Source organism: Heteronotia binoei, chromosome 8, assembly GCF_032191835.1.
Source record: "Heteronotia binoei isolate CCM8104 ecotype False Entrance Well chromosome 8, APGP_CSIRO_Hbin_v1, whole genome shotgun sequence".
Classification (NCBI taxonomy): domain Eukaryota; kingdom Metazoa; phylum Chordata; class Lepidosauria; order Squamata; family Gekkonidae; genus Heteronotia; species Heteronotia binoei.
In genome coordinates, this window is record NC_083230.1 from 122,097,647 (window position 1) to 122,122,425 (window position 24,779).

General features: G+C 48.9%; 1 protein-coding gene across 1 annotated transcript in view; it reads right to left on the reverse strand.

The window, feature by feature from the left end:
• Nucleotides 1-24,779, reverse strand: part of PLXNA4 (plexin A4) — a 930,623-nt gene that overhangs the window by 178,920 nt on the left and 726,924 nt on the right. The window lies entirely within an intron of this gene.

Here is a 24,779-nt window from a genome sequence, read left to right on the forward strand (position 1 = left end):
CCCCTGATGGGCTCAGGGCGGCTAACATCAACCGATTAAACCACATAAGGATTAAAAACAAAACGCACAGTAAAACCATTCATACGATTTAAAATCCTAAAACCAAGACGTGCATTTCTAATTTCTCTGATGTTCTTGTTTCAGTTATAATGATTCAGTGGGATTGTCGCTGCCGTGGAGTAATAGCTACCTCCCTTCAGCGGTTAAAAGCAAGTTTAAATAATTCGGTTTTACAGGCCTTTGGAACTGTGGCACGTCCCGCAGAGCCCTGATGTTTTCGGGGAGGGCGTTCCACAGAACAGGGGGTATGACTGAGAACGCCCCGGTTCTAGTGCTGGACAGTCGAGCCTCTTTCGGTCCAGGGATCTTAAGGAGGTTTTGAGATCCCGAACAGAGTGCTCCCTGGGACACATATGGGGAGATGCGGACCCGAAGGTAGGCAGGTCCCAGGTCATATAGGGCTTTAAAGGTTCTGACCAGCATTTTGAAACGAATCCGGAACATCACAGGCAACCAGCGCGATGTTTCCAGCAGAGGTTGAGTGTGCACCCGTACAGGTAGCTCCATTAACAACCTGGTTGTTGCATTTTGCACCAGTTGTAGCCTCCAAATTTGAGTCAAGGGCAGCCCCATGTAGAGGGCATTACAGTAGTCAGTTCTTGAGGTAACTGTCGCATGGATCGCTGTTTCAAAGTCATTGCGTTCTAGGTACGGAGCCAACTCTAGGTATGGAGCCAATAACTTGCCAGTTCCATCCACAGATCCACGATAACTTGCCAGTTTCCCCCATGGATCCACCCATAGCCTGCCAGGTTAACCCACAGATCCACCCATAACTTGCCAGTTTCGTCGACAGATCCACGATAACTTGCCAGTTTCCCCCATCGATCCACCCATAGCCTGCCAGGTTCAACCACAGATCCACCCATAACTTGCCAGTTTCGTCCACAGATCCATGATAATTTGCCAGTTTCACCCACGGATCCAGCCATGACTTGCCAGTTTCATCCGTTGTGAGCAAAAGACCCCTAATTTCACTTATATACGGACATCATGATCACCCGTTTGGTTGCCAGGGTGCCTGGAGTTTCAACTCACACACATCTGCTCTGAAATGTGGGTTTTACCTAACATTTTGACTCAGCCTTCCATCCTTTCGAGGTCGGTAAAATGAGTACTCAGCTTGTTGCGGGGAGAAGTGTAAAAGACTGGGGAAGGCAACGGCAAACCACCTTGTAAAAAAGTCTGCCCTGAAAACGTTGTGAAAGCAGCGTCACCCCAGAGTCGGAAGCGACTGGTGCTTGCACAGGGGGACCTTTCCTTTTCCTTTCCTTTCTAATAGACTTATGTGGATACTAACAACCTCAGCTTTACAACAGCGCTCTGTATCTCTGGAAGGGTGCTGGCCAGGAGTGAAGACAAGCTCCCATATGCTCCGTGCGTGCACCATCTCGGCCGCTGCAGTGGAAGAAGTCACGCTGCCAGGAACTGCCCAGGCAAGCGGTTTCCAGCCTTGTCCATGAAAGCTATGTTGGTAGGCTAACACCATTTTCCTGCACTGCCAGACTCCGTGACAGAGAAGCGAGAGGCTCACGAACTCAGCAGCTGTTTCAAACGTCTACATAAGGCAATCACACTTATCTTAGATGTGGATCCTGTCGGACTGCCCGAGCTTTTGTTAAACGGAAATCTGAACAAAGAATGGTGCCAGCCAGAGGAGTAAGAAGAGGAAGGCCGGCCTTAACCCAGAGCCAGAGCTATTGTGTCGATCGGGTGTCACCTTAGGTCTCAATTCGGCCCTCTGTTATCACTCTTAGATAAGCTTGTATGACTTGTTTAATCCCCTCCACCCATGCCTTGCCCAAACGGCCACTTTGGAGCCTCCCCCTGTCCCATTGTTACCTGGAGATCCATTCAGGTGACCAGAGTCAGGTCTGCTCATTGGCTTGAGGTGGGTACCCAAAAGAGACTAAACACTGCCCACAAACAAGCCAGCCCCTTTTTTGGGAGGACCTCTTCCTTTCCAAAATACTATAACAGGAGAGAAGGCTTCATCTCTCTCTCTCTCTCTCTGCCTGAGCAACATGGAACCAGATTGTTCCTCCCCCGCCCCCTACTCTAAGTAAGGAGCACCAGACATGGCATCTAGCAGTGCACGTCCATGTCTTCTATTTGTAATGATCCTAGGCTAGGGGTGGCCAACGGTAGCTCTCCAGGTGGTTTTTTTTTTGCCTACAACTCCCATCAGCCCCAGCCATTGGCCATGCTGGCTGGGGCTGATGGGAGTTGTAGGCAAAAAAACATCTGGAGAGCTACCGTTGGCAACCCCTGCTCTAGGCCATCAGGACCAGGTAGTATACCCCGTCTATGTTGTACCCTTGTGTTACCCCTCTGTCAATTTCATATCTGTTTTCGTAGGCTTGTATGTATGTTGTATGATTTTGTACCCTTGTACGTTTGCCTTTATTTCATAATAAAACCCCTTGATTATTAGACAATATCTCCTCTTATTGGGTTAGGCTTCCCAATCCCCGGGTCCCAGAGGGGGATCCCCTGGTTTAACAGGCTTCCCCCCTCCCCCAGCCAGCTGGCCGGCGGGGGAAGCCCCGCCCCCACAACCATCATGCACCTCCATGAACGATTCCCATAGGGAATGATGGGGAATTGATCTGTGGGTATCGGGGGCTCTGGGGAGCCCCGTTTTTTTGAGATAGGGGCACCAAATTTTCAGTATAGCATCTAGTGCCTCTCCCCAAAATACCTCCCAAGTTTCAAAAAGATTGGACCAAGGGTCCAATTCTATGAACCCCCAAAGAAGGTGCCCCTATCCTTCATTATTTTCTATGGAAGGAAGGCATTTAAAAAGATGTACAGTTCCTTTAAATGTGATGGCCAGAACTCCCTTGAAGTTCAATCATGCTTGTCACACCCTTGCTTTTGGCTCCGCCCCAATGTCTCCTGGCTCCACCCTCAAAGTCTCCTGGCTCCACCCCCAAAGTCCCCAGATATTTCTTGAATTGGACTTGGCAACCCTATATTGGGTGAATTCCATAGGAGACGCCTCCTGTAGACACAGATCCATAAGATCTCGCTAAAAGATCTCCCCAAACCTCTTTTGAGGGCAATTTGCCTAACACCGTAGATTCACAATAACTTGCCAGTTTCACCCATGGGTCCACCAATAACCTGTCAGTTTTCCACCCATGGCTCCACCCATATCTTGCCAGTTTCATCCAGAGATCCACAATAATCTGTCAGTTTAACCTATGGATCCACCCGTAACTTGCCGGCTTCATCCACAGATCCGTAATCACGCAACAGTTCTGTCCACAGATCCAGTTTTGCTCATGGATCCACCCTTAACTTGCATCCACAGATTCAAATAACACCTGCCAGTTTTACTCATGGGTCCACCAATAACCAGTCAGTTTTTCACACATGGAACTACCCATAACTTGCCACTTTCGTCCACAGATCCACAATAACTTGTCAATTTCACCCAACGGATCCAGCCATATAACCTGACAGTTTCACCCACCGATCCACCCATAACTTGCCAGTTTCGACTACAGATTCACCCAGGCAGGGGTCGTTTTGTAAAAAAAAAAAATATGGTGGAGCTCATTAGCATAACTCATTAGCATATGCCGCCACCACCACCCCCCCAGCCAAAAGCAACCCGATGCAAAAAAGGAGAGCCCCGGGCGGGCGAGGCCTGCTTGGGCTGTCTAGAGATCCAGCCATCCCAAGCAGGCCTCACTCGCCTGGGGCACTCCTGCCCCCCCCCCGCCAATCAAAAAGCCAGCAAGCCAGCTGCCGCCCAAAATTACATAGGAAGTGGAGAAAGGTGGTGCAGGCTTCTCCGGGGGTTAATGAGGGCTGCTGGGGGCATGGCAAAGCCCCTGCTGGCTGGCTGGCTGCCCGCTCTCCTAATCCAGGGATTGTTACGCAGCTGCACCTACGATTCAATGGACAAGGTAGGTGGGGAGGAGGAGGGGGGCCGTCAGAAAGGTTCAGGAGCTGAATCTAGGATCATCAAATCCCAGGTGGGGGCAGGGGATCCCCCAGTTTTGAGGCCCTCCCCCCACTTCAGGGTCATCAAAAAGTGTGGGGGGGGAATATCTGCTGGGCACTCCATTATTCCCTATGGAGACTGATTCCCATAGGGTATAATGGAGAACTAATTTGTGGGTGTCTGGGGCTCTGGGAGGGCTGTTTTTCGAGGTAGAGGCACCACATTTGCAGCATAGCATCCAGTGCCTCTCCCCCAAAAGACCTTCCAGGATTCAAAAAGATTGGACCAGGGGATCCAATTCTATGAGCCCCCAAAGAAGGTGCCCCTGTCCTTCGTTATTTCCAATGGAGGGAAGGCATTTAAAAGGTGGGCAGCAGTCCCTTTTAAACGTGACGGCCAGAACTCCCTTTGGAGTTCAATCATGCTTGTCACAACCTTGCTCCTGGCTCCACCCCCAAAGTCTCCTGGCTCCACTCCCAAAGTCCCCAGATGTTTCTTGAACTGGACTTGGCAACCCCAGCTGAATCTGAGGCCTGTGCCCAGGAACCACCTGGGCTCTTTCTGGAGAAGGAGCCAGTATTTCCTAAGGGTAACCCTATTTCCAAGTGCAAAGCCATCTAAAAGCCCAAGGAAAGGAAAGGTCCCCTGTGCAAGCACCATTCGTTTCCGACTCTGGGGTGACGTTGCTTTCACAATGTTTTCAGGACAGTCTTTTTACGGGGTGGTTTGCCATTGCCTTCCCCAGTCCTCTACACTCCCCACCCCCCCGCAGCAAGCTGGGGAATTATTTGACCGAGCTCAGAAGGATGGAAGGCTGAGTCAACCTAGAGCCGGCTATTTGAATCCAGCTTCCGCTGGGATTGAACTCAGGTCGTGAGCAGAGGATTCCGACTGCAGCTTTACCACTCTGCGCTTAAAGGTAAAGATAGTCCCCTGTGCAAGCACCGGTCATTTCCGACTCTGGGGTGATGTCGCATCACAACGTTTTCACGGCAGACTTTTTACGGGGTGGTTTGTCCTTGCCTTCTCCAGTCATCTACGCTTCCCCCCCCCCCCCAGCAAACTGGGGACTCCTTTGACCGACCTCGGAAGGATGGAAGGTTGAGTCGACCTCGAACCGGCGACCTGAAAACCCAGCTTCCGCCGGGGATCAAATTCAGGGCGTGAGCAGAGTGTAGGACTGCAGTACTGCAGCTTTAACACTCTCTGCCACGAGGCTCCAAAGGGAGCTTCTAATCTCGTCAGATTGGGCAAGCAGCCCCGTTGGCTTTCTCCCTCCCAATCTAATTACTCAGGAATACGGGCAGAGCTTTTTAAAAAAAATTACCTCTTGCTCTGGCAGCTGGCAGGTTAAAGGTTCCCTTAATGAGGAAGGCCTTTGGCTCTGCTCCAAGATCTGTCACCCCCCCCCTCCCCAAACAAAGCCAGCTTCCCCCCCCCCCCTTCTTAAAAAAAACCCCTAAATGCAAACAGATGTGGGGATCTCTTGCTCTGCTCCGCATTCTTCGAGCATAATGGAAACTCTCGGCTGCCAAAGCAGTATTTATTAGACGCTCCGACTCTTGTTTCTCTTTTACTCCAACTTTTCTTTTTCTTTTTTCACCTAAGTGGTGAAACGTGATCTGGAGACAAATGAAATATACCACTACCCCCTCCCCACCCCACCCCAAAAAATATTAACAGATCTTAGAAGCAGAGGTGAAATGGAGGTGGATACGTCTGGGGGGAGGGACTTCAGGGCTTCCCCGCCTTCTCCTCGTGAAATTAAACCCCAATCTCTAGGTCTGCGTCTGCTTGCCCAATTCTGGTCACCGGACCTCAAAAAGGATATTATAGCATTGGAAAAAGTGCAGAAAAGGACAACTAGGATGATTCAAGGGTTGGAACACTTTCCCTATGAAGAAAGGTTAAAACGCTTGGGGCTCTATAGCTTGGAGAAACGTCGACTGCAGGGTGACAAGATAATGCATGGGATGGAGAATGTAAAGAAAGTACTTTTCTCCCTTTCTCACAATACAAGAACTCGTGGGCATTCAATGAAATTGCTGAGCAGGCAGGTTAGAACGGATAAAAGGAAGTCCTTCTTCACCCAAAGGGTGATTAACATGTGGAATTCACTGCCACAGGAGGTGGTGGCGGCTACAGGCATAGCCAGCTTTAATAGGGGATTGGATAAAAATATGGAGCAGAGGTGTATATATATATTTGGCCACTGTGTGACACAGAGTGTTGGACTGGATGGGCCACTAGCCTGATCCAACATGGCTTCTCTTATGTTCTTATGTGACACAGAGTGCTGGACTGGATGGGCCATTGGCCTGATCCAACATGCTTCTCTTATGTTCTTATGTGACACAGAGTGTTGGACTGGATGGGCCACTGGCCTGATCCAACATGGCTTCTCTTATGTTCTTATGTGACACAGAGTGTTGGACTGGATGGGCCACTGGCCTGATCCAACATGGCTTCTCTTATGTTCTTATGTGACACAGAGTGTTGGACTGGATGGGCCACTGGCCTGATACAACATGTCTCCTTTTCTGTTCTTATGTGACACAGAGTGTCGGACTGGATGGCCCACTGGCCTGATCCAACATGGCTTCTCTTATGTTCTTATGTGACACAGAGTGTTGGACTGGATGGGCCACTGGCCTGATACAACATGTTTCCTTTTCTGTTCTTATGTGACACAGAGTGTCGGAGTGGATGGGCCACTGGCCTGATTCAGCATGGCTTCTCTTATGTTCTTGTGGGACACAGAGTGTTGGACTGGATGGGCCACTGGCCTGGTCCAACATGGCTCCTCTTCTGTTCTTATGTGACACACAGTGTCGGACTGGATGGGCCATTGGCCTGATCCAACATGTCTCCTTTTCTGTTCTTATGTGACACAGAGTGTCGGACTGGATGGGCCACTGGCCTGATCCAACATGGCTCCTCTTATGTTCTTAATTCAGAAGTTTAGGTCGTAAGGGCTTTTCTGCCCAGGTAATAGGGCAGCACTGCACAGAATAGGTTTACAAATGTGCTAGATTGTCAAACTCAAGGGCGTCGAACTCATTTGCTATGAGGGCCGGATCTGACACAAATGAGACCTTGTTGGGCCAGGCCATGCCAAGTTGGGCCAAGCCATGTCAGGCTGGGCCATGTCTGTACCTATTTAAGATTAGGTAGCAGAGATATAAATTTTTATAAAGGACACAGACAAACACAAATATATATTTTTAAAAACTTCGAACATGCTTAAAACGTTAGCATTCATTGGTCTTAAAGATGCTTTCTTTGTATTTCGCCCATGGGATCCAGGGAACTGGGCAAAGGAAGCTGTGGCTCTTTCTTCCTTCCCCAGGGGACCGGGAGTCACAGCCAATAGAAGGAAGAGAGGCTTGGCTCAGTAGCTCTGCTGTGTAATTGAGAGAGCCTGACAAAGCAAGCTCTCCCTCCCCCCCCCTTCTCCCCAAGGGAGGAGTCTCAGCCAATGGAGAAAATAGAGACTTTGCTCTGTAGCTCCTGTGCGATTGAGCAAGCCTGGCAAAGCAAGCTGTGATGCAGAAGGAAGCAAGAAGAGGGAGAAGGAAGCAGATGATACTGTGAGCCACCCTGAGTCCGCTTGCGGAGAGGGCGGGATATAAGTCAAATGTAATAAATAAATAAATAAAATAAATGACAGCCAGTTGCTCGGGGACCTGATAGGAGCCCTCTGGGGTCCTGATTCGGCCCCCAGACTGCATGTTTGACACCCCTGTGCTAGAACGCGTGGTTAAGGACTGCCGCCAGGGCCATATTGGGCACTGGGCAGACTAGGCGATCACCTAGGGCACTGAATTGGCACTTCCCATGTGCCTTGGTGATGTTACGGGGCGGGGGGGCGTGCAGAAGTTGCCTTGCCTAGGGTGTGAGACAGTCTAGGGCCAGCCCTGACTGGTCTAGGGCACTGGGCTTAGCTTATTGTTACTCAGGATCCTACTTAGGCAATTTCTGCAGCACTGAATTTCAGAAACAAGGAACTTCAAGAACAGAATGGGGAGAGAAACTGCTGAATTGCAAATTATTATGAAACTTGGAACAAGCGCCTCCCAGGACTGAACAGGGACATTGGGTTTTTTTTTTTAAATCTCATTACAGATGCTAAACCCACTCTCGTCGAGTACAATGATACATCCACAGTATTCCAATGTATTTCTCTTTTAGAATAGCGTATCGGAATAATTTTTTGGAATTGACATCCTCAAAATAGGGATATTGGCTGTTTATCTCATTACATATGCTTAACCCATTTTAACTATATTTCATTGTATTCTTTTTTTCTAATGGCAAACTAGAATGATGTTGACATGTGAAATAGTAAATCAGGCGGACAAGAACACCACTATCCAACGTATTTCTCTTTTTAGCTGTATCGACAGCTGTTTATCTCATTACGTAGACTAAACCCATCTTCCACTATATTTCAATGTATTTTTCTTGAGACCTTGTCAGGCTGGGCCATGTGTGTACCTATTTAAGAAGAGGTAGCAGCGATATAAACTTTATAAAGGACACAAACACAATTAAAGATTTTTTTAAAAAACCTAAAATAAAACACACTTAAAGCAATAGCACTCATTAGTCTTAAAGGTGCTTTCTTTGTATGTCTCCCATGGGATCCAGGGAACTGGGCAAAGGAAGCTCTGGCTCTTTCCTTCCTTCCTTCCCCAGGGGGCCAGGAAGGGGAGGAGCCTCAGTCAATAGAAGGAAGAGAGGCTTGGCTCAGTAGCTCTGCTGTGCGATTGAGAGAGCCTGGCAAAGCAAGCTCTGCCTCCCCCCACAAGAAAGAAAATAGAGATTCTGTTCTGTAGCTCCTGTGCGATTGAGCAAGCCTGGCAAAGCAAGCTGTGATGCAGAAGGAAGCAAGAGAGAGGGAGAAGGAAGCTGATGACAGCCAGTTGCTCGGGGACCAAATAGAAGTCCTCTGGGGGCCAGATTTGGCCCCTGGGCCACATGTTTGACACGCATGAGCTACATGAAGGACATGTTCTGGAGGCATACTGGCAATGTAGCACTCTTCTGAGGCTTTTTACTTGAAATCAAGCCTGGAAATTCTTGGCGCGTGGCATTCTTGGCGCGTGACACAGGATTGAGACCTGTGGCAAAACGCAGCAGCTGGTCTCGGCTGATGTGCGGGATGATTTCGAATTACCGGTACCTGCTGTTCCATTCCCCCGAATCCCCATTTCAATTTTGCATCTCCCTTACAGAAGTCAAACCTACCATTTCCTTTTTCTACCATTTTCTATTTCGGCGTGCTGGATTCTCACCCCTTCCCCAAGCCAGATGTGTGTGTTTCCCAATGCGAACGGTACATCAATAAATCAGCATTGATGCGTATGCCTCGAGTGCATGCATAGTGTATCAATGGCATATAAAATGCATACAAAACAGGTAAATGCCAGAAAAGAAAAGAATCTATGAGGCTGCTGGGGAGACCCAGAGAAGCAAAACCACTGATAAAAGGAAGCAATAGATCCAGGTGGGCAGCTGTGTTGGTCTGAAGCAATAGAACTAAGTTAGAGTCTGATGGAACCTTGAAGACCAGGGGTGGCCAAACTGTGGCTTGGGAGCCACATGTGGCTCGTCCACACATATTATATAGCTCTCGAAGACCTCGCCACCTTGTTGGCTGGCTTGGAGAAGGCATTTGAAGTTAAAGTTGTTTTCTTTCCACCTCTCTCTCCATCCTCCCTCCCCCATCGATTTGCTTGCCTGCCTTCCTTCCTGCCTGCCTGCCTTCCTTCCTGCTTTCCTTCCTGTCTGCCTTCCTTTCTTTCTTCCTGCCTGCCTTCCTTCCTGCCTTCCTTTCTTCCTTCCTGCCTGCCTTCCTTCCTGCCTTCCTTTCTTCCTTCCTGCCTGCCTTCCTTCCTGCCTGCCTTCCTTCCTTCCTTCCTGCCTGCCTTCCTTCCTGCCTTCCTTCCTTCCTTCCTTCCTGCCTTCCTTCCTTCCTTCCTTCCTTCCTTCCTTTCTTCCTTCCTGCCTGCCTTCCTTCCTGCCTTCCTTCCTTCCTTCCTTCCTGCCGGCCTGCCTGCCCTCAAACATCTGATGTTCATGTCTTGTGGCTCTCAAAGATCTGACATTTATTCTATGTGGCTCTTATGTGAAGCCAGTTTGGTCACTCCTGCTTCAGACCAACAAAAGTTTTATTCACGCTGTGAATAAAAGGATAGGAAAGACATGTTCTGGAAGCGAACTTTGTCAGACAGAATGGAATGAGACTTATGAGTCCACACGTATAAGGCAGAGGCTGAACAGCAAAAGAGCATGCATGCAAACAACATAATGAAATGCTTTAACAGATGCAAGCAGGAAACAACATTGCTCATCCCTAGAAGATAGCCCTGCCCTTACCTGGAGGGCCCAGGCTAGCCTGATCTCATCAGATCTTGGAAGCTAAGCAGGGTCATCCCTGCCCGGGACTTGGATGGGAGACCACCAAGGAAGCCCAGGGTTGCTATACAGAGGCAGGCAATAGCAAGCCACTTTTGGATGAAGAAGAAAGAAGGTGGAGAAGGAGCAGAAGAAGGAAAAGGAGGAGAACGAGAAGAAAGGAGAAGGAGGAGGAAGAGGAGAAGGAGCAGAAGAACGAAAAGAAGGAGAAGAAGAAGAAACGAGGAGGAGAAAGGAGGAAGAGGAAGAGAAGAATAAGGAAAAGGAGAAGAAAGGAGAAGGAGAAGAAGAGACGAGGAGAAGAAAGGAGAAGCAGAGGGAAGAGAAGAGGAAGAAGAAAGGGAAAGGAGAAGAAGAAGAAAGGAGGAGGAGAAAGGGAAAGGAGGAGGAAAAGAAAGAAAGAGAAGAAGAAGAAGAAAGGAGGAGAAGGAGAAGAAAGGAGAAGGAGGAGAAGAAGAAGAAGAAAGGAGGAGGAGAAGAAGAAGAAGAAAGGAGGAGGAGAAGAAGAAAGGCCATTGTCCTGTTTGTCAAGATACAACTGATCAGCTTTTTAACCATGGCTTGAGAGCCACATGTGGCTCTTTCACACAGATTGCATTGTGGAGGAGGACAGAATCATCAGGCTTTCTGGTTCAGAGGCAGCTCAGAGGGACCAGGCTCAGCAGAAATCAATTCCCCCCCCCCCCAAGGAACATGGGGGGACGTCCCTTTTATGCTTCATTAACACCTCGTTTGCTTCCATTAAGACCTCCATGTTAGGCTTTCGCCAAAGACAGACTCGCGGAGCACTTTCCTCCAAGGGCATCCGGGGAGCATGTTTGTAGATAAGTGATGTCAACAGATATTAACTGATTAGGCTGTTAGTCCCGGAGACAACGGAGTGGGGGGCGAGGGAGGGGAAGGGGGGAAGACCACCCAGCCCGTTCTGAGCCATTCCGTGATGGTGACACGCTGGAGACATTTTGGACAGCTTCTCTGCTCCACCACTCCTTCCCTCCTTGTTCTAAAACGCTTCTGACAGGCCCAACGTGACCTTTGGTCTGAGCATCACTTGCCTCGACAAATGCGAAAATGGGATGGGAAGGAGCGGGGAGGGAAGAGATGGAATTGGCACTCGTTTCCAGGAGAAATGAGGCCCGCACTGTGGCCATATTAGATTCAGCACCATTAGAGGGTCTGATGGTTGAAAGGTGGGTTGCATTGCAGGGGGGAGCAAAGTTTTACTGCTTTGTCCCTTTCTATGTTCATTTTATTTTTTCCCTGACAGAAGATCCCATTCTCAGCTTTTTGCTATTGGTTTTCCAGATTTTTTTTTGGAGAAGTCTGTGTGTTATATGTTTCTCCATACCAAGGGTGGCCAAACATGCTTGACGTGAGAGCCACATAGAATAAAAATCAGATGTTTGAGAGCCACAAGACATGAATGGCAGACGTTTGAGAGCCACAAAACAGGAAGGAAGGAAGGAAGGAAGGAAGGAAGGAAGGAAGGAAGGAAGGAAGGAAGGAAGGAAGGAAGGAAGGAAGGAAGGAAGGAAGGAAGGAGGGAGGGAGGGAGGGAGGGAGGGAGGGAGGGAGGGAGGGAGGGAGGGAGGGAGAACATAAGAGAAGCCATGTTGGATCAGGCCAATGGCCCATCCAGTCCAACACTCTGTGTCACATAAGAACATAAGAGAAGCCATGTTGGATCAGGCCAGTGGCCCATCCAGTCCAACACTCTGTGTCACATAAGAACATAAGAGAAGCCATGTTGGATCAGGCCAATGGCCCATCCAGTCCAACACTCTGTCACACTGTGGCCAAAAAAATTATATGTATATATAATTACACACACACACACTGTGGCTAACAACCACTGATGGACCTCTGCTCCATATTTTTATCTAACCCCCTCTTGAAGCTGGCTATGCTTGTAGCCGCCACCATCTCCTGTGGCAGTGAATTCCACATGTTAATCACCCTTTGGGTGAAGAAGGACTTCCTTTTATCCGTTTTAACCTGACTGCTAAGCAATTTCATCGAATGCCCACAAGTTCTTGTATTGTGAGAAAGGGAGAAAAGTGCTTTTTTCTTTACCTTCTCCATCCCATGCATAATCTTGTAAACCTCTTATCATGTCACCCCGCATGCGACGTTTCTCCAAGCTAAAGAGCCCCAAGTGTTTTAACCTTTCTTCATAGGGAAAGTGTTCCAACCCTTTAATCATTCTAGTTGCCCTTTTCTGCACTTTTTCCAAGGCTATAATATCCTTTTCGAGGTGCGGTGACCAGAATTGCACACAGTATTCCAAATGAGACCACACCATCGATTTATACAGGGGCGTTATGTATAGGAAGGAAAGGAGGAAGGAAAATAGGTACAGGAGGGAGGAAGGAAAATAGATGGGGAGAGGGAGGTGGAAAGAAAGCAACTTTAAATGCATTCCCCAAGCGGCTGGCTGGCTTGGAAGAGTGATTTAAAGAGAGAAATCCCTTCTCCAATGGGGCAGTGGGGGCTCTGAGAGCCACAACATATTTGTGAAAGAGTCACATGTTGCTCCCGAGCCACAGTTTGGCCACCCCTGCTCTAAACCATTTAGACCAGAAGTTTCAAACATACGGCCCGCGGGCCGGAATCGGCTCATCCGGAGCTCTTATCCGGCCTGCAAGCAACTGTCCATTTTCTCTATTGCCAGATGACAAAGGCTGCGTAATACGTCCCTGTCTACTGTCCCAGTGCAATGAGTCGTGGGCCCTGGGAGAGGAGGGGTGGGCATCAGAGCATGCCAACGTTTTAAGCATGTTGGAATTAGGAAGTTTGCAGCACTTCAGTAATTACAGAGTTAACCTTGTTTTGTTAGTCAACAGGAAGTCACATGGGTTTGCTGTAACCTATCTGTTAGCTGAAGAGAAAGCCTGCAAACGTCTGTAGGAGTTCTTAGTTAAATTACCTGGAATTGAGTGTTGTGATTGGAAATCAATGCACTGGCTATTCTGCATTTTATGGTTCTCTTCCCCTCTTTGTCTGGGTTTGGAGAAGAGAAGCCATTCCCAATTTTGTTCTCTAACTGTAAAGATGAAGGAAGTTAGTGCCTGTTATTTTCTTCCCAGTTTACCCTTCCCTTGTAGTTTTAGGTGAAGCAATCATATTCTTTTAAATACACACAGGTTCTCTGCATATTCTCTGCAATAAAAGGCAAATGCAATTTTGGGCTGTATCGACAGAAGTCTAGTGTCCAGATCACGCGAAGTGATGGGATCGCTTTAGTCTGGTTAGACCTCACCTGGAGTTATCATCACTTGGTGGCAACCAATGTTCCCTCTATGCTGAGTTAGCGTGAGCTAGCTCAGAATTTTTTAGCCTCCAGCTCACACATTTTTGTCTCAGCTCAGGAGTCTTGTGTTCAGTTTTGGGCACCACATTTTAAGAAGGATATAGATATGCTGGAATGCGTCCAGAGGAGGGCGACGAAGATGGTGAGGGGTCTGGAGACCAAGTCCTATGAGGAAAGGTTAAAGGAGCTGGGCATGTTTAGCCTGGAGAAGAGGCGGCTGAGAGGTGATGGGAGCCCCGTCTTCACGTACTCAAGGGGAGGGGCGGTGGCTCAGTGGTAGAGCATCTGCTTGGGAAGCAGAAGGTCCCAGGTTCAATCCCTGACATCTCCAAAAAAGGGTCCAGGCAAATAGGTGTGAAAAACCTCAGCTTGAGACCCTGGAGAGCCGCTGCCAGTCTGAGAATACAATACTGACTTTGATGGACCAAAGGTCTGATTCAGTATAAGGCAGCTTCATATGTTCATGTTCATATGTACTTGAAGGGCTGTCATATAGAGCAGGAGTGGCCAACGGTAACTCTCCAGATGATTTTTTGCCTACAACTCCCATCAGCCCCCGCCAGCATGGCCAATGGCTGGGGCTGATGGGAGTTGTAGGCAAAAAACATCTGGAGAGCTACCGTTGGCCACTCCTGATATAGAGGATGGTGTGAAATTGTTTTCTGTGGCCCCAGAAGGCAGGACCAGAACCAGTGGGTTGAAATTAAATCAAAAGAGTTTCCAGCTCAACATGAGGAAGAACTTCCTGACCGTGAGAGCGGTTCCTCAGTGGAACAGGCTTCTTCGGGAGGTGGTGGGCTCTCCTTCCTTGGAGGTTTTGAAACAGAAGCTAGATGGCCATCTGACAGCGATGAAGATCCTGTGAATTTAGGGGGAGGTGTTTGTGAGTTTCCCGCATTGTGCACTGAGTTGGACTAGATGACCCTGGAGGTCCCTTCCGACTCTATGATTCTTTGCTGCGCTGCTAACTTCAAACTCTGCTAAATAATTTCTTGAGGTGTGCTAATGTCTTCAGCATGTTTGTATTTTGACCAAAGAAATAATACACTTATTTGGGTTTGTCTGTGTCCTTTGGAAAGTTTAAATCTCCAGCACCTGGCATTACATTTTACGGAACATGTGGGCCGGCCCGACAAAGTGACATTCATGTCAGGCCCAGCCCTTGTAACAAATGAGTTTCACAGCTTTGATTTATACTGCTTATATTCTGAAATATAGATATTTGTTTTTTTACGTGCACGTGCAGGGCCGGCACTCGGGTCTTTGCCGCCCCAGGCAGGTTCCGCCCCCCTGCCCTCCACTGAGGGAGGGCCCCCAGAGCCGAACCAAACAGGGGCCTGTTAGCAGGGGAGGCTCCTCTCAAGGAGCCTTCTATGCAAATGTCCCCCCCTCCCCCCGCTCAACCTTGCCGCGCTGGAAGGCTGAGAGGAGTAAGATCGCCCCATCTGCACTCCATACAAATTGCCTAACCACCTCTTTCTTCCGCAGAAAGAGCAGGCATGGGGCCTCTGCCTCGCTCTTGGGCTGCCTTTCCTGCAAGGGATGAGTAAACCAAACGGAAACATAAGAACATAAGAGAAGCCATGTTGGATCAGCCAATGGCCCCTCCAGTCCAACACTCTGTGTCACAGAAGAACATAAGAGAAGCCATGCTGGATCAGGCCAGTGGCCCCTCGAGTCCAACACTCTGTGTCACAGAAGAACAGAAGAGAAGCCGTGTTGGATCAGGCCAGTGGCCCATCCAGTCCAATACTCTGTGTCACATAAGAACATAAGAGAAGCCATGTTGGATCAGGCCAATGGCCCACCCAGTCCAACACTCTGTGTCACAAAAGAACATAAGAGAAGCCATGTTGGATCAGGCCAATGGCCCACCCAGTCCAACACTCTGTGTCACATAAGAACACAGAGGCTAGATGGCCATCCGCTTTTTTTCACCTTAGGCGGGCGAGACAGTTGGCCCCCTTCCTGGAGCGCGACGACCTAGCAACAGTGATTCATGCTACGGTCACCTCGAGGTTGGACTACTGTAATGCCCTCTACATGGGGCTACCCTTGTGCCGGACCCGGAAACTGCAGTTGGTGCAGAACGCTGCTGCCCGGCTGTTATTAGGGCTCCCAAGATGGGAGCACATTCGGCCGGGGCTCCGGGATCTGCACTGGCTGCCAGTAACATTCCGAGTCCAGTACAAGGTGTTGGCCATTACCTTTAAAGCCCTGTATGGCCTAGGACCTGCCTACCTGAGGGACCGTCTCTCCCCACACGTTCCCCAGAGAGTACTACGTTCCGGCTCACAAAATCTGCTGGTAGTCCCTGGGCCAAAGGAGGCCCGCCTAAAATCCACCAGGGATCGGGCCTTCTCAACAGCGGCACCTTACTGGTGGAACCAGCTGCCGGAGGAGGTGCGGGCCCTGCGGGACCTAGGGCAGTTCCGCAGGGCCTGCAAGACAGCCCTCTTCCGGCAGGCCTATAACACCTAACTGATACTTTGGATGGAACATCTTTGGATGGAACAAAATGCTCTTATAGACCGCTGGCTTTATTTTATCTTGTTTTATTAACTATGCTTTTATTGTATCTGTAAATGTTTTAAATGGAATTGTATGAATCATTGTGTTGTGAGCCGCCCTGAGACACTTCGGTGAGAAGGGCGGGATATAAGTTCATTAAATAAATAAAAAAATAAATAAACATAAGGGAAGCCATGTTGGGTCAGGCCAATGGCCCATCCAGTCCAACACTCTGTGTCACATAAGAACATAAGAGAAGCCATGTTATATCACATAAGAGAAACCATGCTGGATCAGGCCAATAGCCCACCCAGTCCAACACTCTGTGTCACAGAAGAACATAAGAGAAGCCATGTTGGATCAGGCCAGTGGCCCATCCAGTCCAACACTCTGTGTCACATAAGAACATAAGAGAAGCCATGTTGTATCAGCGAATGGCCCATCCAGTCCAACACTCTGTGTCACACAGTGGCCAAAAAAATTATATATATATATATATACACACACACACACATATATATACACACTGTGGCTAATAGCCATTGATGGATTCCTGCTCCATATTTTTATCTAACTCCCTCTTGAAGCTGGCTATGTTTGTAGCTGCCACCACCTCCTGTGGCAGTGAATTCCACTTGAGTAGCACGTCCGTTTGGACTCTCAAACCTTCACCCTTTGGGTAAAGAAGGACTTCCTTTTATCCGTTTTAACCCGACTGCTCAGCAATTTCATCGAATGCCCACGAGTTTCTTGTGTTGTGAGAAAGGGAGAAAAGGACTTCTTTCTCTACCTTCTCCATCCCATGCATAATCTTGTCAACCTCTATCATGTCACCCCGCAGTCGACGTTTCTCCAAGCTAAAGAGCCGCAAGCGTCTTAACCTTTCTTCATAGGGAAAGTGTTCCAACCCTTTAAACATTCTAGTTGACCTTTTCTGGACTTTTTCCAATGCTAGAATATCCTTTTTGAGGTGCGGCGACCAGAACTGCACACAGTATTCCAAATGAGACCGCACCATCGATTTACAAATCAAAGAACACCAGAAGGTTACAAGCCAAGAGACGACATGCTCCTGAGACACTATAGGATTAAACAAAAGCTCTTAAAGGAAATTTACAAACCGCTTGAAGAAATTGACTAACTGCGCGTAAATGGCTCTTGAGCATTGGTTCCAGACTGTGGAAGTACACTGATCAGAGGAAGTTTAAATCGAAACACGTGATTGTACCCGGGAACCGTGTTATCAGTTGTACTTCTCCTCAACGTCTGAATCCGTTCTTTGATTTTTGCAAATTTTTCTTCATTATTTATCTTGTTTCCTCACGAAGAGGACTGCGCGTCAACACGGCTACACTTGAGTAGCACGTCCACGAGGACTCTCAAACCTTATATTGGTTCTCTGTTTGTTGGTTTGTTCTCGTTAGCAACGTTCTCTTGACCTGCATGTTTAAAAACTCGAAGCGCTCCATTGAGAGTGTGGATCAGTTTCCTGCAGGGGAGGCAGCCCCGGAGCGAAACCCAGCCGCCTCTTCCCTCAGCCCAAGTCTCGGGCTGGGGAAAGAGACAGAGCTGCGCCAGCTGGCATGTGGGAAGGGACGCCTTACGGCACTGTAGGCACCTGCCTACATGGCCTACTCCCATACGCTGAGCCTGTACATGCGTTTATGTGTGTGTGTGCTTGGGAGCCTGGAGGATATTCAAAAAGATGGCTGAATAAAGCCTGCCCTTGCCTTCCTGACTGCTGGTATTCTAAGGAGGTGTGTTTGCGGGTCATGTGTGTACCTGGAAGTCATGGCGACCCCTGGGGGCCTGGAGGATATTCAGAGGTGTGGCCTGGAGATCTCCCATAATTAGAACCAGGGCGGGTTCTGCCACTAGGCAAACTAGGTGGTTGCCTAGGGCGCTGGTGGACTGGGGGCACCAAATTGGGCGCCCCCCCCCAGGTGTCTTGGTGAGGCAGCCACCCAGAGAGCCAGTTTGGTGTAGCGGTTAAATGTGCGGACTCTTATCTGGGAGAACCTGGTTTGATTCCCCCACTCCTCCACTTGCAGCTGCTGGAACGGCCTTGGGTCAGCCATAGCTCTGGCAGAGGTTGTCCTTGAAAGGGCAGCTTCTGGGAGAGCCCTCTCAGCCCCACTTACCTCACAGGGTGTCTGTTGTGAGGGGGGAGGAAGGGAAAGGAGATTGTGAGCCGCTCTGAGACTCTTTGGAGTGGAGGGCGGGATATAAATCCAATATCTTCATCTACCTCACAGGGTGTCTGTTGTGGGGGAGGAAGGTAAAGGAGATTGTGAGCCGCTCTGAGACTCTTCGGAGTGGAGGGCGGGATATAAATCCAATATCTTCATCTACCTCACAGAATGTCTGTTGTGAGGGGGGAGGAAGGTAAAGGAGATTGTGAGCCGCTCTGAGACTCTTTGGAGTGGAGGGCGGGATATAAATCCAATATCTTCATCTACCTCACAGGGTGTCTGTTGTGGGGGAGGAAGGTAAAGGAGATTGTGAGCCGCTCTGAGACTCTTCGGAGTGGAGGGCGGGATATAAATCCAATATCTTCATCTACCTCACAGAATGTCTGTTGTGAGGGGGGAGGAAGGTAAAGGAGATTGTGAGCCGCTCTGAGACTCTTTGGAGTGGAGGGCGGGATATAAATCCAATATCTTCATCTACCTCACAGGGTGTCTGTTGTGGGGGAGGAAGGGAAAGGAGATTGTGAGCCGCTCTGAGACTCTTTGGAGTGGAGGGCGGGATATAAATCCAATATCTTCTTCTTCTTCTGCCTCTCTGAGTTCCCTGCACTGCTCGCGACTCTCCTGAGAGGTACCGAGGCAGGACTTTCCCCCTGGTTTTGCACCATGGCGTGCAAAAAGCAGGGAGAGGATCTCTCCCCCTCCCCCGCATACCTCTCAGGAGTCTCCGGAGAGGCGAGGAGGCAGGGGTTTTCTCCCTGCCTTTGCACCCCTGGGAAAGAATGCGTCCATTCTATCCTACGGGCCCACAAGAAAGAACGGCATCCATTCTTTCCTATGGGCCCATAGGATAGAATGGAAAGATTCCTATGGGCCCATAGGATAGAATGGAAAGATTGGGTTGCCCCTGCTGCGTGACTCTAGAGAAGGGGATCTAAACAAAACTGGTGCTGCGCTGCAGAGGGGCACACAAAGTTAGTTTTGCCTAGGGCACAAGTCACTCTAGGACCGGCCTTGATTAGAACACATCTCCAGGCAACGGAGGCAAGTTCCTCTGGAGAAAATGGACGCTTTGAAAGGTGGACTCTATGGCATGATACCCAGGGGTCGTTTTGTCAAAAAATCGGCGGTGGAGCTCATTAGCATAACCCCAGCCAAAAGCAACCTGATGCAAGAAAGGAGAGCCCCGGGCGAATGAGGCCTGCTTGGGCTGGCTAGGGATCCAGCCAGCCCAAGCAGGCTTCGCTCGCCTGGGGCTCTCCTTGGCTGACACCCCCCCCAGTCAAAAGGCCAACAAGCCACCCACTGCCCCAAATCACATAAGAAGTGGAGAAAGGGTGGCATGGGCTTCTCCAGGGCTTAATGAGAGCTGCTGATGGTGTGGCAAAGCTCCTGGTGGGTGGCTGGCTGCCCGCTCTCCTAATCCAGGGATTGTTATGCAGCTGCACCTGCTACTCAATGGACAAGGTAGGTAAGGAGGAAAAGGGGGAACCCTCAGAAGGGTTCAGGAGCTCCTGCTGAATCCGAGGCCTGATTATACCTCATGAAGTTCATCCCGTCTCCAAGCCCTGCCCTCCTCAAACTCCATGCCTGAAATCTCCAGGTATTTCCCAGCCAACCTTGAACTGGCAACCCCTACCTCTGAGGCAAATAGCAGGGCTTTTATTGAGTAGGAACGCACAGGAACGTAGTTCCGGCCAGCTTGGTGTCAGGGTGTGTGGCCTAATTTGCAAATGAGGTCCTGATGGGCTTTCCCTACAAAAAGCCCTGTGTGAAACAATGGTGATGTCAGGGGGTGTGCCCTAATATGCAAATGAGGCCATGCTGGGCTTTCTCTACAAAAAGCCCTGTGTGAAACAATGCTGATATCAGGGGGTGTGCCCTAATATGCAAATGAGGTCCTGCTAGGCTTTCCCTACAAAAAGCCCTGTGTGAAACAATGGTGATGTCAGGGGGTGTGGCCTAATATGCAAATGAGGCCATGCTGGGCTTTCTCTACAAAAAGCCCTGTGTGAAACAATGCTGATGTCAGGGGGTGTGCCCTAATATGCAAATGAGGTCCTGCTAGGCTTTCTCTACAAAAAGCCCTGTGTGAAACAATGGTGATGTCAGGGGGTGTGGCCTAATACGCAAATGAGGTCCTGCTGGGCTTTCTCTACAAAGAGCCCTGTGTGAAACAATGGTGATGTCGGGGTGTGTGGCCTAATATGTAAATGAGTTCCAGCTGGGCTTTTCCTAGGGGAAAAAAAGCCCTGGATAGCGGAATTGTTTTTTTGTCTCCCACACCCAAATGCCAAGAGGTGCCCCTCTTCACTGTGACCGGCACTGGCAATTTTCAAGCAGAAATGCCAGCAGGGATGGGAGAGGACTAGAGTCCCTTCTTCTCGATAGCATCAGCGCATTGTGACCATGAGGACAAATGATCTCAAGTGCAAAATCTGTTGTTGCTGTTATTCCAGGGGAACAATATGCTATTCATGGACTTTGAAATAACTTCTTTGTGTGACCAGAAAGGGAAAAGGCGGGACAGCGGGGGTGGCAAGAGAGTGACTGAAATGCCTCATTCAGGTCCTTTAATCTCCGGGCTGGAGTGGATCTCCATAAATCGGGCTGAGATCCTTATCGGAACAGATTTGCCTGCTCTTCAGATGTAAGAGGGAAAAGCTGATTAACATCAAACGGTGCTGAGTGATGGGGGGAAGGCCTTCTCCGGAGGAAAGCATGTCAGCTTCTTTGTGGTATTTGAGAGCCTCAAAGGGACGGGAAGGGGGTGGGCAGAGTCCCCTTTTTTTGTTGGCAAAAGAGATTTCCTGGACTTTGCACCACCAGTCTGCAACGAGAGGCCTATTTTAACTCAGGAGCCCATGGGGAACTTCTCATGTGCAAACCCCGTTAATACAAACGGGAGCTCTGCAAGGGCCATCTTGCCCAGCGATCGCTCAAGGGCACTGTGGCGCTGGCTTAATGTTCTTAGGGACCAGCCCTGCTGGGTAAGTTTCAGAACTACCCTGATGCTCAGCCTTCCAGGCCACTGAACCTCACCAAACAAGGTCATAGAATCATAGAGTTGGAAGGGACCTCCAGGGTCATCTAGATCAACCCCCTGCACAATGCGGGAAACTCACAAACACCTCCCCCTAAATTCACAGGATCTTCATTGCTGTCAGAGGGCCATCTAGCCTCTGTTGAAAATCCTCCAAGGAAGGAGAGCCCACCACCTCCTGAGGAAGCCTGTTCCACTGAGGAACTGCTCTAACGGACGTTCTTCCTAATGTTGAGCCGGAAACTCTTTTGATTCAATTTCAACCAGTTGGTTCTGGTCCTACCTTCTGGGGCCACAGAAAACAATTCCACACCATCCTCTATCTGACAGCCCTTCAAGTACTTGAGGATGGTGATCCTATCACCTCTCAGCCGCCTCCTCTCCAGGCTAAACATCCCCAGCCCCTTCAACCTTTCCGCATAGGACTTGGTCTCCAGACCCCTCACCATCTGCGTCGCCCTCCTTTGGACCCTTCCTCAGACAAAGAAATTTCAAAGAGAAACTAGAGCACATGTAGGGCTTTTTTCCTGAGCAGGAACGCAGTTCCGGCTGGCTGGGTGTTAGGGGATGTGGCCTAATACATAAATGAGATCCTGCTGGGCTTTTTCTACAAAAAAGCCCTGTGTGATACAATGGTGACTGTCAAGGGGTGTGACCTAATATGCAGTTTCCTGTGTGAAACAATGGTGATTGTCAAAGGGTGTGACCTAATATGTGGATGAGTTCCTGCTGGGATTTTTCTGCAAAAAAGCCCTGTGCGAAACAATGGTGATTGTCAAGGGGTGTGACCTAATATGCAGATGAGTTCCTCCTAGGATTTTTCTGCAAAAAAGCCCTGTGCAAAACAATGGTGACTGTCAAGGGGTGTGACATAATATGCAGATGAGTTCCTCCTAGGATTTTTCTGCAAAAAAGCCCTGTGCAAAACAATGGTGACTGTCAAGGGGTGTGACATAATATGCAGATGAGTTCCTCCTAGGATTTTTCTGCAATAAAGCCCTGTGCAAAACAATGGTGACTGTCAAGGGGTGTGACCTAATATGCAGATGAGTTCCTGCTGGGATGTTTCTGCAAAAAAGCCCTGTGCGAAACAATGGTGACTGCCAAGGGGTGTGACCTAATATGCAGATGAGTTCCTCCTGGGATGTTTCTGCAAAAAAGCCCTGTGCGAAACAATGGTGACTGTCAAGGGGTGTGACCTAATATGCAGATGAGTTCCTGCTGGGATGTTTCTGCAAAAAAGCCCTGTGCGAAACAATGGTGACTGTCAAGGGGTGTGACCTAATATGCAGATGAGTTCCTCCTGGGATGTTTCTGCAAAAAAGCCCTGTGCGAAACAATGGTGACTGTCAAGGGATGTGACCTAATATGCAGATGAGTTCCTGCTGGGATGTTTCTGCAAAAAAGCCCTGTGCGAAACAATGGTGACTGTCAAGGGGTGTGACCTAATATGCAGATGAGTTCCTGCTGGGCTTTTTCCTATCGAAATAGCTCTGAGTACAAGATTGCTGAATTTGAGTTCATTTGCAAGTTCAGCACAATGTAATTGCCCAGGGCGCTGGCCTTCTGAGGGCACTGAATCGGGTGCCCCCCATATGACTCAATGACATTATCAGTGCAGGGGTGTGTGGGCCAGAAGTTGCCTCTGGTGCCAGACAGTGTAGGGCCAGCTGTGTGCTCCCTCTAGGGCTGAATAGGAACGCAGGACTTTTATATCACTACAGATGCTAACTTGTTTGCCCCCTAGCATTTCCCCTCTGCTCTGAAATACGCTGAGAACAAAGATCGAGACCAGTGGCGCCTTTAAGACCAACCAAGTTTTATTCCGTGTATAAGGGAGGGAGGTAAGTCTACTGCATACGGCCATTGTACTTTCCAGGTTAAAACGTACCTATAGCCAAAATGTTCCGCTTGCTAAAATAACAGCCACTTTAAAATTTCTCAGCGCTCAATGTTCTGGGTGTAAGCTTTCATGTGCAGGCGCCCTTAAAAGCACCACTGGACCCACACTTCCTTCTGCTGCTTCAGACCGACACGGCTGTCTCCCTTCAGCGGACGACGATGCCCGGAGCACCTTTGCATCCTTTACAAGCATTGTTCGCAACACCCCTCCCATCTTCCAGAGAGGATAGAAGGACTCAGATCTCAATTTCTGCTCTGCTGTGTCTGATGAAGAGAGCGTGGACTCTTAAAAATTTACAACAGGGGTGGCCAAACTGCAGCTCGAAGCACACACCACCCTGTCAGCTGCCTTGGGGAAGGCATTTCTCTCTTTAAATCACTTCTCTAAGCCAAGCCAGCTACCAGCTTGGAGAATGCATGTAAAGTTGCTTTCTTTCCACCTCTCCCTCCCCATCTATTTTCCTTCCTTCCTTCCTTCCTTCCTTCCTTCCTTCCTTCCTTCCTTCCTTCCTTGTGGCTCTTAAACGTCTGACATTCATGTCTTGTGGCTCTCAAACATCTGATGTTTATTCTATGTGTCTCTTACATTAAGCAAGTTTATTATTATTATTATTATTATTATTATTATTATTATTATTATTATTATTATATTTTAATTGGACCCCGCCCTCCCCGCCTGGGCAGGCTCAGGGCGGCTAACAACATTCAATAAGGCATTACATAAATACAATTATTAAAACAACATTAAAATTATACATAGTTAATACATCTTAAAACTAATCCAACATATATAATCTATAACTTATAACTTAACAGCATCAGAGATGTTCCGGGCGCTATATATCCATTTACATATTTAAATGATGGCAAGAATCATTAAGAGTCACTTTGTTGGATCCTCCGTTCGGCCATCCTCTGTCAGCCAAGTTTAGCCACCCCTGTTCTAGAGGCAGTGGGAGACAGCTTCACTTAGAACTGCATTTGATTAAGTTTACTAACAATCCTGAACTGTGATTTTAAATTTTGGTTCTTATGCTTTTTATGTTATGCATTTGTATCTAAGCTGTAAAGCACCTTGAGCTCCATAAGGAAAAAACATGGAGTGGTTAAAGCAGGAGTGTCAAACATGTGGCCCGGGGGCCGAATCAGGCCCCCAGAGGTCTCCTGTCACGCCCCTGAGCAACTGACTGTCATCAGCTTCCTTCTCCCTAACTCTTGCTTCCTTCGCATCACAGCTTGCTTTGCAAGGCTTGCTCAATAGCACAAGAGCTACAGAGCGAAGCCTCTATTTTCTCCATTGGCTGAGGCTCCTCCCTTGGGGAGGAAGGAGGGAAGGCAGAGCTTGTTTTTCCAGGCTTTCTCAACCGCGCAGCAGAGCTACTGAGCCAA